The following is a 14,964-nucleotide window of genomic DNA, read 5'->3' on the forward strand; positions in this document are numbered from 1 at the left end:
CCAATCTATTATCCTCTCTTTTGCTTATTTGGTGAAGTTTGGCACTGTAGGTTCCAGTTTTTCTGTTCTGCTCATTTCGCTATGCAGGGCATAAATTCTGCTCTTACAATTTTCAATTCTCTCTTTTTAACCCCTTAGGAACAGTGTGTTGTGGTTCCATGTTCTCATAAAATTCCAAAGTGTTGGATCATTTTCCCTCTGTTTTGCAGTATCTATTCATAGGTGATTGAACTGTTTATTAAATATGGAGGCCATGTTTCCTTTGTTTTTAATCTTTTTCCTATTAATTTATCTACTTAAGTTCAAAGTCTTTGTTTTCTTCCTGAAATCTTGGGTAATTTTAGTCTCCTTCCCCATCCCCTCAGTTTTCCCCTATTGACTTCCTGATTCTGTCCAATATAATGTTGTTTTTTCTGGGGGCTGGATCTCAGAGTGTGTCAGCCTTCTTCCATTCTGGACAATTCATGGTTAGCCAACATAGGTTGCAAGCATGTACACTGGGTCTTTGGCTCTGCTAGTGCAACCTCCCTGCCTATAGCATGGGAGAGGAGGGAGGGGGGCCAAATGAGCCTAGGTAGGCATCAATTCCTGGTGTTTTTTTTAAATTGTCTTTTGGATTTTTTAATAATAGGTTTGACTTTGATCTAGAATTGAAATCAGGAATTTAAATCTGGAAGAGATATTAAACTGAAAAAGTTGTACTAAATGATCTATAGTGATGAAGAATCTAAGTATTTAGGGGAAAAGTAAGATAAGAACCAGCCCTTGGAGAGTGAGTAGGATTTAGGTAGTTGTAGAAGAGAAGAAAATATTTTAATTCAGCCTGTAGCAGTAGGCTTCAAGGATCTATCCATGGTCCTGCTGGCATTAAAACTTTTATAAATGACTTGGATGGTGGCATTATTGCCCAAACACTTCAATTTAGGAGAGGAGGGATACCTAACATGTGTTTTGATAGAGTGAGGAGCTAAAATTATCTTAACAAACTAGAATTATGGGTTAAAACTAATAAGGTGAATTATAATAGGGGCCAATATCCATTTTTATTCTGTGGTTAAAAAAATCAGCTCCACATGGTAATGGAGGCATAGTTAGACAATTGTTGGTGTGAAAAGATCTGAGCGCTTTAGTAGATTACAAAGTCAGTGTGAATCAGTGGCATGATATGACTGCCAAAAAGCCCCAGCATCAGCTTTGGGTGCCTTCATAAAGGCATAGTGTCTAGAATGCTGGAGATTCATGTACTTTGATTTGATTAGATTACCCCTGGCAAATTGTGTTCAGCTCTGGGAGCCACATTTTAGGAAGGACATTACTGAGCTGCATTAAGATGAAGGGTATCAGTAAAGGGAGAGGAGTGGAAGCTATTTTATATGAAGTTTATCCAGTGAAAAAATAGGGATATTAAATTTGGAGAAGAGGATACTCTAGGGGGACCACAATAATATACATGCTGCTAGAATCATATCTCAGGGGCTGCCTGTTAGGAGAAGGATTTGGCTTACTTTGCTTGGCAACAGAGGGACAGCTCTAGTAGAATTGGGTAGAAGCTACAAAGAGGTAGATTTCATTTTGATGTAAAGAAAAATATCTTAATAAGGATGTCTATATGTGAAGTGGTTTGATTTCCTTTTTAGGTAGTGAGTTCTCCATCATAGGAGATCTTCATCATAGGAGTAACAGAAGTAATTACTGGTGATACAAAGAAGGTTCCTGTTAAGGTAGAGGTTTGACTAGATAACTTGAGGTTCTTTCATTTGAAATTTTATAATTCAGGTGAGAGAATAGCTCCAGTGAAATGTATAGAGAAGTAGGGAGATCACATTAAGTGAGAGAGAATGTACTGAAATTAAGGTTGGCTAGTTGGAAGTGGACTGGACTGTGAAATATCCTGCGAGCCAAGCAGAAGTATTTAAATTTGATGCAGGTAGACCATAGGAGCCACTGCAGGTTTTTTTAAATAGTAGCTTAATCAAATTAATGTTTTAAGAAGATTTCATAACGTTATAAGACTTGAAGTAGGAATCTTACAGCTCAACTAGGCTAGTTTGTTAACTCTCAACTCTTACATTTCATATATGTATATGTATATACTCTGTATATGTATATGTATATATAAGATATACATAATATATACTCTTATATGTATATGCACATATAAGACTTGAGAAGACTGTATAAATATAAGTATACATATACATTGTATTCATATACAATTAATGTATATGAATATAGCTACAAAACAGATACAAATAAATGGACAAAAAGTAATTGTTAATGGGTAGGTTGAACTAATTTTAATATAAATAACAATGCTATTTAAATTAATTTAATTATTCAGTGCCATACCAATCAAATTAGCAAAGGATTACTTTATGAAGCTATAAAAAATGACAAGATTCATCTAGAGGGACAAAATGTCAAGGATCTCAAGAGAACTAAAGGGGAAAAGGGGGCCTACCAGTTTTAGATCTCAGACTATACTATAAAAGCAGTAATTCTAATCATTAAGAAATAGAGAGGTGAATCGGTAAAACAAATTAGTAGACTAGTGTTTAATAAACTCAAAGATCCCAGTTAATGGTACAAGAATTTGCTATTTGGCAAAAAAAACCAAAACAAACAAACAAAAACAAATAATTATGTTTTTTCTCCTTGATTTCTTCTCTAGATTCATTGTTTTTGCTATGAGATACCTTATATTTTTTTCTATTTTGTTCATCCTTTTGATTTTTCTCCTTGATCTGTTTTCCAAGCCATTTGTTCTTTTTATGAAATACCTTGGGGTTTTTTTTTACATTTTCAGTCTTTTGATTTTGTTTTAATATTTCTTCTTTCTTGATGGAGCCATTGGCTTCTATTTGGTCCATTAAAATTTTCAGAAAGGTTGTTGCTTGGGTAAGGTTTTGTACCTCCTGTTCCAAGCTGTTAATTTCCTTTACAATTCTTTCTTCTATCGCTCTTATTTCTCTTCCAATCTTTTCCTGAAGCACTCTCATTCCATTTATAAAAATACTTCAAACTTTTAACTTTTACTTCCTTTCTTCTGAGACTTCTAGTTTAATTTGTACCCATTCTGTATTTTCTTTTGATTGTTTGAAGATGTTTTGGAGTCATTCTCTTCTCTTACATTGAGCTCTCCTACCCCCATAATAGCTTTTTATGAGAGGAATTTTTTGTTTGTTTATTTGCTCTTTCTTCCAACCTATTTCCTTACTTCAGACTTGATGTACAATGGGTACATTGTATGAGTTTAGGACCTCCACCTGCCCTGGCACACAGCCTTTCTCTGGGCACTGCAGTACTCTGTGGGGTGATCACTTAGCTCAGCCCCATCCTCAGTGTCTATAGACCAACCTCTCCATCTGTCTCCCTATACAGAGCTAGACTGGACAAATGAGTCACTGTGACTTTTTTTGGATTTCCTCATTACAATTTGATTTGGCCCATTTTCTTCCTTACCACATAGCTTCCTCACCTCTTTGCCATCTTGACTCTGCCTTCACTGACCTGTATGCGTAAAGGGAATTTCCTCATCAAGGAATACCAGTGAAATCAAAGATCTAGTCTCCATTGACTGATGGTTTTCAAATCTACAACAAAAGTAATGTGGTCAAAGTCTTTTGAAACATAAGAATGAAGTTACAGATTTTTTTTGTTTGCCTTATATCCTGGATTTACCTGAAAAACCTTTCTATTATATTTTTAAAGTGAAAAATCACTTTTCTTTCAGGGATCAGAAGAGGACACAATAGTTTATGTCACTGAAAAAGCTGGTCGACAACACCGGCAGTATATTAACACAGCAATAACAAGAGGTCACTCTCCAGTGTGTTTGTTATAGCAGAAGAGTCTCAGCTCCAAAAAGCAGTTAAGCAAAATAGTATTACCAGAAAAATTCTTTTAAAATTTTATTTGCAACAGGAGTTTGCTGATAGCTGTTCATTTCCAATAGAAGTATCATCCCCTTCCCAAAGCCATGGACAAAGTAAAGGACACAGCTCCCAACCTTCAGAAACTCCATTAGACTTAATCATATCTGAAACTGTTGGAAATACCTTTATTAAAACACATGGCTCTGTAGATAAGGATGTGACATTAATTACTAGTAGAGGAGAGAAATTGGTTTCATTTGAGGAAACTAATGAGGAAGAAGATTCATTGGAATTAAGAGAAGTACCACAAATGACTTTGAAAGTCCAGACAAATTATTTCTGGTAAGAAGCCTGTTAACCTACTTCAGACTTGTGTTTGGGCTAACTTTGGTTATAAGTGCACATTTCATGTTAATTATGATGTCACATAAGTAAAACTCGGCCTACAGAATAAGAAAATAACTCAGATATGAAAAGAGTCAGGATGGTTTAGTCAATAGAGGGCTAATTTTGGAGTCAGAAAGACTTGCGTTCAAGTCATACCTTTGACACATACTGGCTGTGAAAGTGGTGGCAGAGGGTATGGTGAGATGCCCTAGATCATTGGTGTCAAACTCAAATAGAAATAAATTCCTGTGGGCTGCCTAGAGACTTAGAAAACCACAAACTCAAATGTTTGCCTTCCCAAAGAAGGATGAGGAAGAGAATGAATTTTTAACTCAAAATTTTAAAAAATGAAAGTTACAATTATTTTTCCAGAAATTAGAAAAAAGATATAAATTTTTAAAAAAGAAAACCACAAATTAACATTCTATGGTATTGTATTGTATTTTTTATTTATTTAGCTAAACATTTCCCAATTATATTTTAATGTGGTTCAGGCAGCACTGGGGAGTTCTGCTTGACGCCTCAGGCGGAGAGTTCAACATCTCTGCCCTAGATTGCTAGGACCTGGTGTTCTGGTGGATGGCTAAATGGGATGAGCTCTCTGAGAATATAAATTCCAGACAAGTTGCCAAACCCTACTGATAGTGGAAATTTCCATAGTAAGGAGTTCTTCTATATCAGTGACATCATAGGATTCGGCTAAAAAAGAAAAAGAAAAGAAAGGGGTGTTCTTTCTTTTTTCTTTTTTTTTCTTTTCATTTGTACATACTTGTAGTTTCTCTAGAGTGAGATGCTCCTAATGAGGAGCTCAGTACTTTCTAGTTCTAGTGAGTTGCCTGGGGGGGTTTCCTGTGTTTCCCAGGATCATCCAGCCAGGGTGTGTCAGGTGCAGGATCTGAACCCAACTCTTCCTAGATCCAAGTCCCACTCTCTCTCCACTACAGAGGCATCAAACACATGATCAGCAGAAACAATCCATAGGCAGGTCTGAACCAGATTAAAATGTAATTGAGAAATATTTAACAAAATAAATAAAAATACAGTAAAATATAGATAACATGGCATTTTAAACCTGTCAGTATGCTGCCAGAGAGATCCTTAGGTGTTGATTAGTGACCCTGTTTCTACTGTCTTTTGACTACATTATCTGTCTCTCCTTTTATTTTTTAATAGCATTTGATTTTTCCCAATCATATGTAAAGACAATTTTTAGCATTTATTTTTCGTGTGTGTGTGTGTGTGTGTGTGTGTGTGTGTGTGTGTGTGTGTTTTATTTTGGAGGCAATGGGGGTTCAGTAACTTGCCCAGAGTCACACAGCTAGCTAATAAGTGTCTGAGGCCAGATTTGAACTCAGGTCCTCCTGACTCCAAGGCTGGTGCTGTATCCACTGCCCCATGTAGCTGCCCCTTTAGCATTTATTTTTACAAACGTTGAGTCCCAAAATTTTCTCCCTCCCTCCTCTCCCTTGTTTCTAAAACAGTAAGCAATTTAATATAGATTATAAATGTTCTCTTGACTTCTTTTTGCAGTCAGTAATCCTCATCCTAAGCTTCTGTTTTGCTGCTATTTTGTTGTTGTCATTTACAGTTGTGTCTGACCCTTTGTGACCCCATTGGGGGTTTTCTTGTCAAAGATACTGGAGTGGTTTGCCATTTCCTTTTCCAGCTCAGAAAAGATCCTGACTTCTTCAGGGTCACACAGTTATTAAGTGTCTGAATTAAGATGTAGCTTCTATCCACTATGAGCCACCTATTCATAAATCAAAATGATTCAAAGAATTAAAAAAGAAACAGCGAATGGATTTTGATTTGGCTGGAAGACCCCGTAGACAATAGTTGATCAATAAAGTTATGAGAACAAAACCCAGAATAAAGAGGGAAGTTATGATAGCCAAAAAAGGGGAGGAGCAGCTAGGTGGTATAGTGGATAAAGCAATGGGCTTGGAATCAGGAAGACTCATGTTAAGAGTTCAAATTCGGCCTCAGACACTTACTAGCTGTGTGACACTGGGCAAGTCACTTAACTTTGCCTCAGTTCCTCATTTGTAAAAATGAGCTAGAGTAGGAAATGGCAAATGCTTTTACTCCTCTCTTCTCTAAAGAATCATCTTTGTTACAGTATCATCTACTTCAGTTTGCACTGTCACAGAGTCATAATAGGGATATTGTTTCCTAATTCTTCTCTTCATTTTCTTCTTCTTTACATTGTAACAAAGCAGTAGCATATGCATCTTTTTTTTTCCTGGTTCTTCTGACTTCTCTCTGCATCAGTTCAGATAAGTCTTCCCTTGCTGCGGTGGTTGCCTTTAGACAGTAGTCCTCACTTCCTCATTCCCCAACTTGGACAAAGAGCCTTCAGTATCTTTGCCAAGAAAACCCCAAATAGGGTCACAAAGAAGTGGCTCAACAACCATAACCACAGCAACTACAAAGTTGCAGAAGGCAACTGAGTGATGAGATGAAGAAGAGGGAGCCGTTCTTGAGAGTGGCCTCAATTTTTTCAGTGAAATATGAGGTAAGGTACCCAGCTGAGTGGGTTGGGGGAGAATGAGCTAGGGGATGTTTGAGGAGGGATGAAAAGGTTTGGAAATGCTGGCTTGGTGAAGGGATAGGGATTCAATTCGCAAGGTATAAAAAGATTAGCTTGCCAGAGTGAAGGCCTAGTTGAGATTATGTTACAGGAATCTGGAATGGATGCAGCCAGAACAAAACCCAGTTTTGTGAGTTTTCTCCATCTTCATTCAGCAGCATGTGAGTAAGAGTGAAAACAGCAGATGGCAAGAATAATCTAGGCCTGAGGGTTGGCAGGGCAAGTCTTCAACCAGATAAGGAGACAAGAGGCTCAAGAGGAGAGGATAGTATAATGGTTCACTAAAGGTTCAAGATGAGGAAGGGAGGAGAATGTAGCTAGTATAGGGGTGATGTCCTGGGAAAGAACTGAGAGCTGGAAGGGTGAGAGGCTATGGTGAGGATGAAGACCAGGTTTTGAGGTTTCAAGGCAGAAGGACAAGTGGTATGAACAACAGGTAATTATCAAATAAAGGAATTTCAGAGTTCATGCGCGTAGAAGTGGTTCATTTGTGGATTATGGCAAAAATCAAAGGCATGAGCATCTCTGTGTAGCTGACCCGGGGTGGAGAAATAGGTTATGGGAAATGAATTATTTGAGGAACTGGGAGATTAGGGTGTATAAGGAGAGAGTATCAGTATGCATGTGGAAGTCTCCTACTATGTGGGTAGGAGTTGAGGAGAAAAGAAGTTATGAGCCAGGCACTGAACTCATTGAGTAAGGAAGGGAGAGTATTCTGGAGGTCGGTGGACACCAACCTCTAGAGTCTTGATTGGGTGAAAGATATGGATTGAATGAACTTCAAAGAGAGGTTACTGAGTGATGGTGGTAGAGGGAAAGCCTGGAAGTAGGGATGAGAAACAAGGAACATTCTAGCGTCCCCACCATACAAAGAGGATATGATTGAAAGTATAACCAATTATGGAAAGGGTAGCCAGGGAAACTGTCATGAGGAGGGAATCAGGTTTCAGTGGAAGAAAATGGGAGGAGCAGGAAATGAAAAGCATTATTATGAAAACTAGTTTGTTATCTATTGAGCAGGCATTTCAGAGAGCACAGTGGAAGGGTGGGTAGCTTTAGAGTAAGATGCTAAGTGGATCGGGTTTACAGTAATAAGACTAATTCAGAGGTCTGTGGGGTAATCAGGTTGAGGGTATAAAAACACAACTAAATCATCCAAACCTGAATGGGAAATTAAGATGTTCACACCATTCAATAAGCAGAACCACACACGAAACAGAGAAATAGCTTGACAATGAAAAGTTTGTGCTGCACTGAAGTCAAGTTGAGACTGTACACTTTTAGTCATTGCTTTTGCATTATGTCTGGTGAACGTCCATGCACAGAAACATAATTTCCTGCTGCAGATCTGTTTTATTCACTAACTGCTATGGCCTTACTTGTTGTATTGTTTATCTTTCAGTAGTAAAGTATCTAAAAAAAAATAAAGAAGTTCACCTTTCTGGCTAACTAGCTACATTGTTTAGATGAACTGGGTAAGTAATTACTAACAATTATTATTTATAATTGTTACTCTATCTCCTATCTATACCTATCTATATCTATCTCTTATCTATATCTATTTATGTATAAGTGAAACTCTTATCTCCCAGGACATAGATGGATTTTTTCTAAAATAATTAAGTATATAATTCACATTGCTTTTACTAAAATATTATTAATATTTTAGTGAGATCTTAAAAGGTTTTTTGTGCTATTAATAAATGAAATATATGTATATGTACATTTTAAATTTTGTATTTATCACATGCATTTTCATTTTGGGGGGTATGTTTGATAAAGTACATGATGTAAATATGGTAATACATGCATTTTATTTATAAACAAATATACATATACTAGGGGTACAGACTCAAAAATTACTTGTAGGTATCCATAGAAGAAAAAGTTTGAAGATTGTGGCAGCTAGTATATCCATGGCCATTCTATTAGGCACTATAAAACCTTTCTCTTGGCTTACAGCCATTAGTTATTTTATTCCACAACTTTGGAGGTTCAGGATTGCTGATTTTATCTACTTCAGGTGGCCAGGAGGGAAACTTCTTGAAGAGAGAAAAAATCAAAACTCCCAATCTTCTAAGTCAGTAAATATGATAGCTTAGTTTAGCCTTTGTTACATTAACATTATTTTATTTTTATTCTGATAGGTAGAACAGAGATTGCCACTAGAATCTAGCTACCAGAATTCATAAAATGACCTTGAATATCTTGAGTCCCAAGCAGCTATTCAAAACTATAGGCATGAACAGCTAGGTGACATAGTAGATAGAGCACCAGCCTTGGGGTCAGGAGGACCTGAGTTCAAATCTGGCCTTAGACACATAACATTTAACTAGCTGTGTGACTCTGGGCAAGTCACTTAACCCCAATTACCTCATCAATAAATAAATAAATTTTAAAAAAGCTGTAGGCAACAAGGGAATTTAATTTTATTTCTATTTGAACAAAATTATTGTTCTATTTTTGTCTTTAATGAGGAAAATGTAGAGTACTATCTTCAAACTATGAAAGTGAAATGGGATGATTTTAAGGTGAATGTTGTTACTTTTCTAGGATCTGCTTTTAGTAGATTTTTGAAAAATAATATTTTATTTTTTCCAATTACCCATAAAGACAATTTTAAACATTCATTTAAAAATATTTTGAGTTCCAAATTTTCTACCTCCCTTCCTCCCTCTTTTCCCTTCTCCCTAAAATGGTAAGCAATTTGAGATGGGTTATATATGTGCAATCATGTAAAACATATTTCCATATTAGACATGTTGTGAAAGAAGAAACCAAAAGAAAAAAACATGAAAAAAATAAAGATAGTGAAAAATATCTGCTTTGATCTGCATTAAGATTCCTTCAATTCTTTCTCTTGATGTGGATAGCATTTTCCATCATGAGTCCTTTGGAATCTTCTTGGATCATTGTATGCTGAGAAGAGCTAAGTCATTCATAATTGATTGTCGCATGATGTTAGCAGATCTTTGAAAGCAAAACCATAAAAATTTAGATGCTTTTTTTGGTATAAAAAATACAGAACCAAGTATTGTTTTTTAAAAAATTAAAATACAGTGTAAAAAGCAAACTTTTAGCTTTGCTTGGATTTTTTAATATTTTTAGGAATATGACTTATTTGATAATATAGTATCTTATTGGAAGATAGTTAAAGATGCTTAAGAAGCAGTTTAAAATAAATGCATCTTGTTAGAAGAGAACTCAGTCATCTACACCAACCTCTGCCTCAATGCAAGAATCCTTTCCATCACATAACTGAAGAATTTTCAGGGACAAGGAACTGCTTTGCAAGGTAACCTATTCTATTGTTGACCAGATCTAATTTTAGCAAATTCTAGTACAAACCATATTTGAACAGAAATTCTCTCTACTGCACTCCCCTAAGTGGTAATTATCCAATCTTTGCTTGAAAGCCTTCAGTAAGGGGTGCCAAGACAGCCTAATTAGGCCAAGATGGCCCAATTCTAATTTGAGATAGCTCTACTTATTATGAAGGTTTTCTTTTATATCAAGCCTCCATCATTCTCAGATCTATGTCTGTGGCCAAGCAAAGCAAAGAAGACTTTGCTTGTGTAAATTCAGCCCAAGATTACATTAACATGTTTAGCAGCTGTTTCACACTGTGTTGTAGAATCTGACTTGGAAGAGATCCCCTCCCCCAAAGAATCCATCAAGTCCAACCCATGTCTCAAGAAGAAATCTCCCCTAGAACACACCTGAAAGGAGGTCATGTTGTCTTTGCTTGAAGACCTTCAGTGATGGGAAACCCACTCCCTACCTCCCAAGGTAGCCTATTGTACTTTTGCATAACTAATTATTAAGATGTTTTTGACTTTTTTTCTTCCCATCTTCCTTTTTTTTTTTGGCAATCTTGTTATTTATTTTATTTTTTAAATAGTATTTCATTTTTTTCCCCCAATGGCATGTCAAAGTCTAAATATACCTCTCTTCAACTTCCACCCCATTTTGCTAATTCTATAATTCCTCATCAACACAACCACCCTTTGGTATTAGACAGCTTTCATATCTTCTCTAAATATTTTCTTTATCAGGCTAAATGTTTGTTGAATTGAAGTGCTCAGTTCCTTTCATTTTTTCATTTTTATTTTTTCCCCAGTTCCTTTTCTTGATTCTTATATGGCATGACTTCAAAATTCTTGGGGTTTTTTTGTTTGTTTGTTTTTAGGCAATTGGGGTTAAGTGACTTGCCCAGGGTCACACAGCTAGTAAGTGTCAAGTCTGAGGTCACATTTGAACTCAGGTCCTCCTGATTTCAAGGCCAGTGCTCTATCCACTGCGCCACCTAGCTGCCCCTGACTTCAAAATTCTTAACCATCCTGTTTGCTTAGTTTTTCTTTTTTCCTCACATGAATGACTTTCAAGTCACACCTCCTCCATTCTATACTAACTTAATTGACTTTAAAAACTTAAATGCAAGTCTTCACATTTATCCTAGTTCAATTTTATCTTGTTGATTTTAATACATTTGCTGGTTGGATGCAGATTAAATTCCAACAATAGAAATTCAATATAAGATTTATAAATAATATTCTAGAAAGTCAAGAATGTGGACAGTTTTAGCATTCATTTTAATAGGATTTGACTAGGTAATGAGAGGTTTCTATGCAACAATAATTAAAAACAGAGTGTTGTAAATACTAGGTGATTAATTGTTGGATTGAAGTGAAAGTGGAAAAATAAGCTTAATCTTCCAGGGTCAAAATAATCACCCTTGTTGAAGAAAGATGGCTCAATATTTGTCTAACTTTCTGACACTTTGATGGTTAACACTTTCATAGACTAGATTTTTGGAAATCCTGCAGTCTTAAGACTTCTGTTTTTAAACCTCATATGCTTAAATGAAGCTGTCTTTTATTATATTCTATTTGTACTCCTGCACATCCAGCCAAAGTGGTTTTATAGGCCTCAGGCCTCAATGTCATTTTGTCTTTTTAAAATTACTCTTTGTTGCATTGTCTACAATTTGATTTTTGCATACAAATATACAATAAATCTGAACTCCCCAAAACCATACATAGATGACAAATATCATATTATTAAAGTATTAAATTTGCATAAAAATACTTTAGATTTTGATACTCGTTACAAATAAAAATACATATTTAAGTGACTCACAATTCTTTCAAATATGATTCCTTTTTAAATTTTTTTTGTCCTAGAAGTGTTGAAGAATGAAGAAAACATTTGCCAGTACACAAAAGAAGGTGAACGTTTTCATGAAATAAGGGTAAAGAAAATAGTGATGCTTTGTATGAGTGGTGTTTGAATTTTTAATGAAAACCAAAATAGAAAATTATTATTTTTTTAAACTTTTTTTTTTAGGCAATTGGGGTTAAGTGACTTGCCCAGGATCACATAGCTAGCAAGTATCAAATGTTCGGTCTGAGGCCGGACTTGAACTCAGGTCCTCCTGATTGCGGGGCCAGTGCTCTATCCACTATGCCACCTAGCTGCCCCTGAAAATTATTATTAATGAAGGTTCTAGAGTCAATATATAGATCTAGTTATTTTTTAAAATATTCAACAGAAAACAGCTATTATTTATCAAATATATCAGATACATCAAAATATCTGAACAACTGAAAAAGCTGCTCATGAGGATAAGAAGCACCTGACTCCATTTATTGCTTTGAGGGGTACTATAAATTGGCACTGCATTTTATAAAATTGTATTTACAGTCTCTCTAAGTGACGCGGCTCAGAAACAAATATATTTGAATGGAATTTCTAAATACATGTGCTGTACACCCCTCAATCTGTCAAAACAGCATATACAATGATGTGAATTTGATTAGCCTAGGATTAAGTTAGCCTCAATTGAATAGATCTTATTCTTTGTTACAGTATTTAAGTCTTTAAACAAAAGAAAATAAATGGACTTAAGAATAAAAATCCTCACATTGAGTTTTCAGAGGACTTTAGTCCATTTCCAAAGGTTTTTATCCACTTAAAATAATCCCCATTTTAAAAAAAATTTGAAAAAAGGGTAAAGATCATAAAACATGATCTGTTTAGTATTTTCTTGCATAGGGTATAATTTACATCCTAGTAAAGTTGTTCTTATACCTGGGCAATACATTTCATCACCATCTATCACGGCTTCTTATATGTATTTGTGGAAATACTTTAACATAACTTTTTATACCTGCACCTCTGCCTCTGTAGCAGACCAAGAGTTCATAAAATACCACCCATAATAAAGCTAAATTTACAAAGAACCTTGTTCATATAGCTTACTGTTACATTGTCAGTAACTAGCTGTTTTTAAAAGGGAATTATAAGATAGTATCACAAAAGAGATTTTAGAAAACAAGATTTTTTTTCTTTCTCAAAACTAGCTATATTAAGATGAAAGAATGAAATTAACTTTTTAAAAGATCCTTCTGTTTATTAATGGGAGGGAAGAAAAGAGATACCTACTTTTCACTATCTTTTTTACTCTATCATTGGATTTGGCCCGCCATTTATAATGATGGGCACCAGAAGAACTTCCAATTTTAAAAGAATAGTGAACATGAGCCATGAGAGACATTTAAAAGCCCCTGGGCTTTACGGTTAATGCCACATGATTGATCTATGCCTCAATAAAGAAAGCTTGCTATAATGTTATTGATGGGTTCTCATGTCTCCAGATTACCACCATGTTCAATTTGTTGAAAGGAAGCTCTGTTCTGGTTACTCCATTCTCCAGGTAAAGTATGTTGTTGATCTGGGACCGCTGTCTGGGACACCAAGGGGTTTCTGCTAATAACCAGGTCCAATTTATTGCCACATTCTGCTATGAGGGGCACAACGAGGCAGCAGTCAAAGTCTCTTGTACGGACGTGGTTAACCTGAAAGGTCAAGAAGGGCCATTCTGTCATTTGGGCTTAATGTTTGAGTCATAAGACAACACAGTTGAACCCCAAACATACAACCTTGAGGTGAAACCAGAAATTATTTTAAAAGGGTGGAGACAGGAAAAAGAGGATGTCACTCAGTGCAATGAATACAGAAAGAGGGGGAACTTTGAAGACAAAAGGTATCTTAGGGGGTGGTAAGTTCCTCTCTCCAAGGTACTAGCAATCTCTTAATTGTTAAGTCAAGCGATTGTTTCTCAGTCTTCATCTTCTTGGATCTCATCAACTTTTGACTCTGTTGACACATCCAGTGATCCAGAAGAACTGGCTTTCTCTCTGTTCCCCACTCACTAAATCTCTTGTCTCCATGGCTCTGTACTGGCCACCCCTCCTGCCTGGAATGCATTCCCTTCTTACCTGTTTCTCAGAGTTCTTCCTTTAAGATGCAGCTTTTTCTGCATGAAGCCTTTCCTGATCCCCTCCTGACTGCTAGTACCCTCCCTTCCAAGTTACTTTGTATTGAGTGTGTGTATTTATTAATTTTGCACTTATGAAGTATATGTTAATCTCATTGTAAATAAGAATTTCAATCTTTTTACTTGTGGCCCCCCTAGAACAGTTCCTGGTTGATAATTGCCATGTAGCATTTGTTAATTGATGGACTGATTGACTATTCATTTTCTCCAGGCTATTCTTGGTTTTATATGGTATTGCTGTTTCCCATTTCTCCTAATGATTGCTTCCTCTGGGTGGTCTTAGCTGGATCCTCATCCATGTTCCATCCTGTGTAACTATTATTGTTTTCCATGAGTTGGTCCTGGAACCTCTCCCCTCTCTGTAATTTCTCTCCTGATTTCATTAGCTCCCATAGGTTCAATAATCTCTACATATATGATTTTACAAACTACACATTTAACAATTATTACTCCCTTGAATGTCAATCCTTCATCCTCAATTGTATACCAAACTTTTCCATCTAGATGTCTCATTGGTGTTTTGTACTTAAAAGGTCTACAGAATAATTCATTATCTTCCTGCCCCTCCTCCAAATTTCCTCAATTCTGTTGACACCATCATTCTTCCTGTTATCAGCATTCACAACCTCAACTCTTCTTCCCTTCTTTGCCCTCCATATCCAAACAGTTACCAAATTCTATTGATTCTACCCCCATATCATCTCTGCCATCCCTCCCCTTCTTTATTCAAATGACCACCACCCTAGTTCAGGCCTTTGTCCCCTCCCACATGC

This window comes from Phascolarctos cinereus, unplaced genomic scaffold, assembly GCF_003287225.1.
Source record: "Phascolarctos cinereus isolate Bilbo 61053 unplaced genomic scaffold, phaCin_HiC Scaffold_1;HRSCAF=81, whole genome shotgun sequence".
Taxonomy (NCBI): Eukaryota; Metazoa; Chordata; class Mammalia; order Diprotodontia; family Phascolarctidae; genus Phascolarctos; species Phascolarctos cinereus.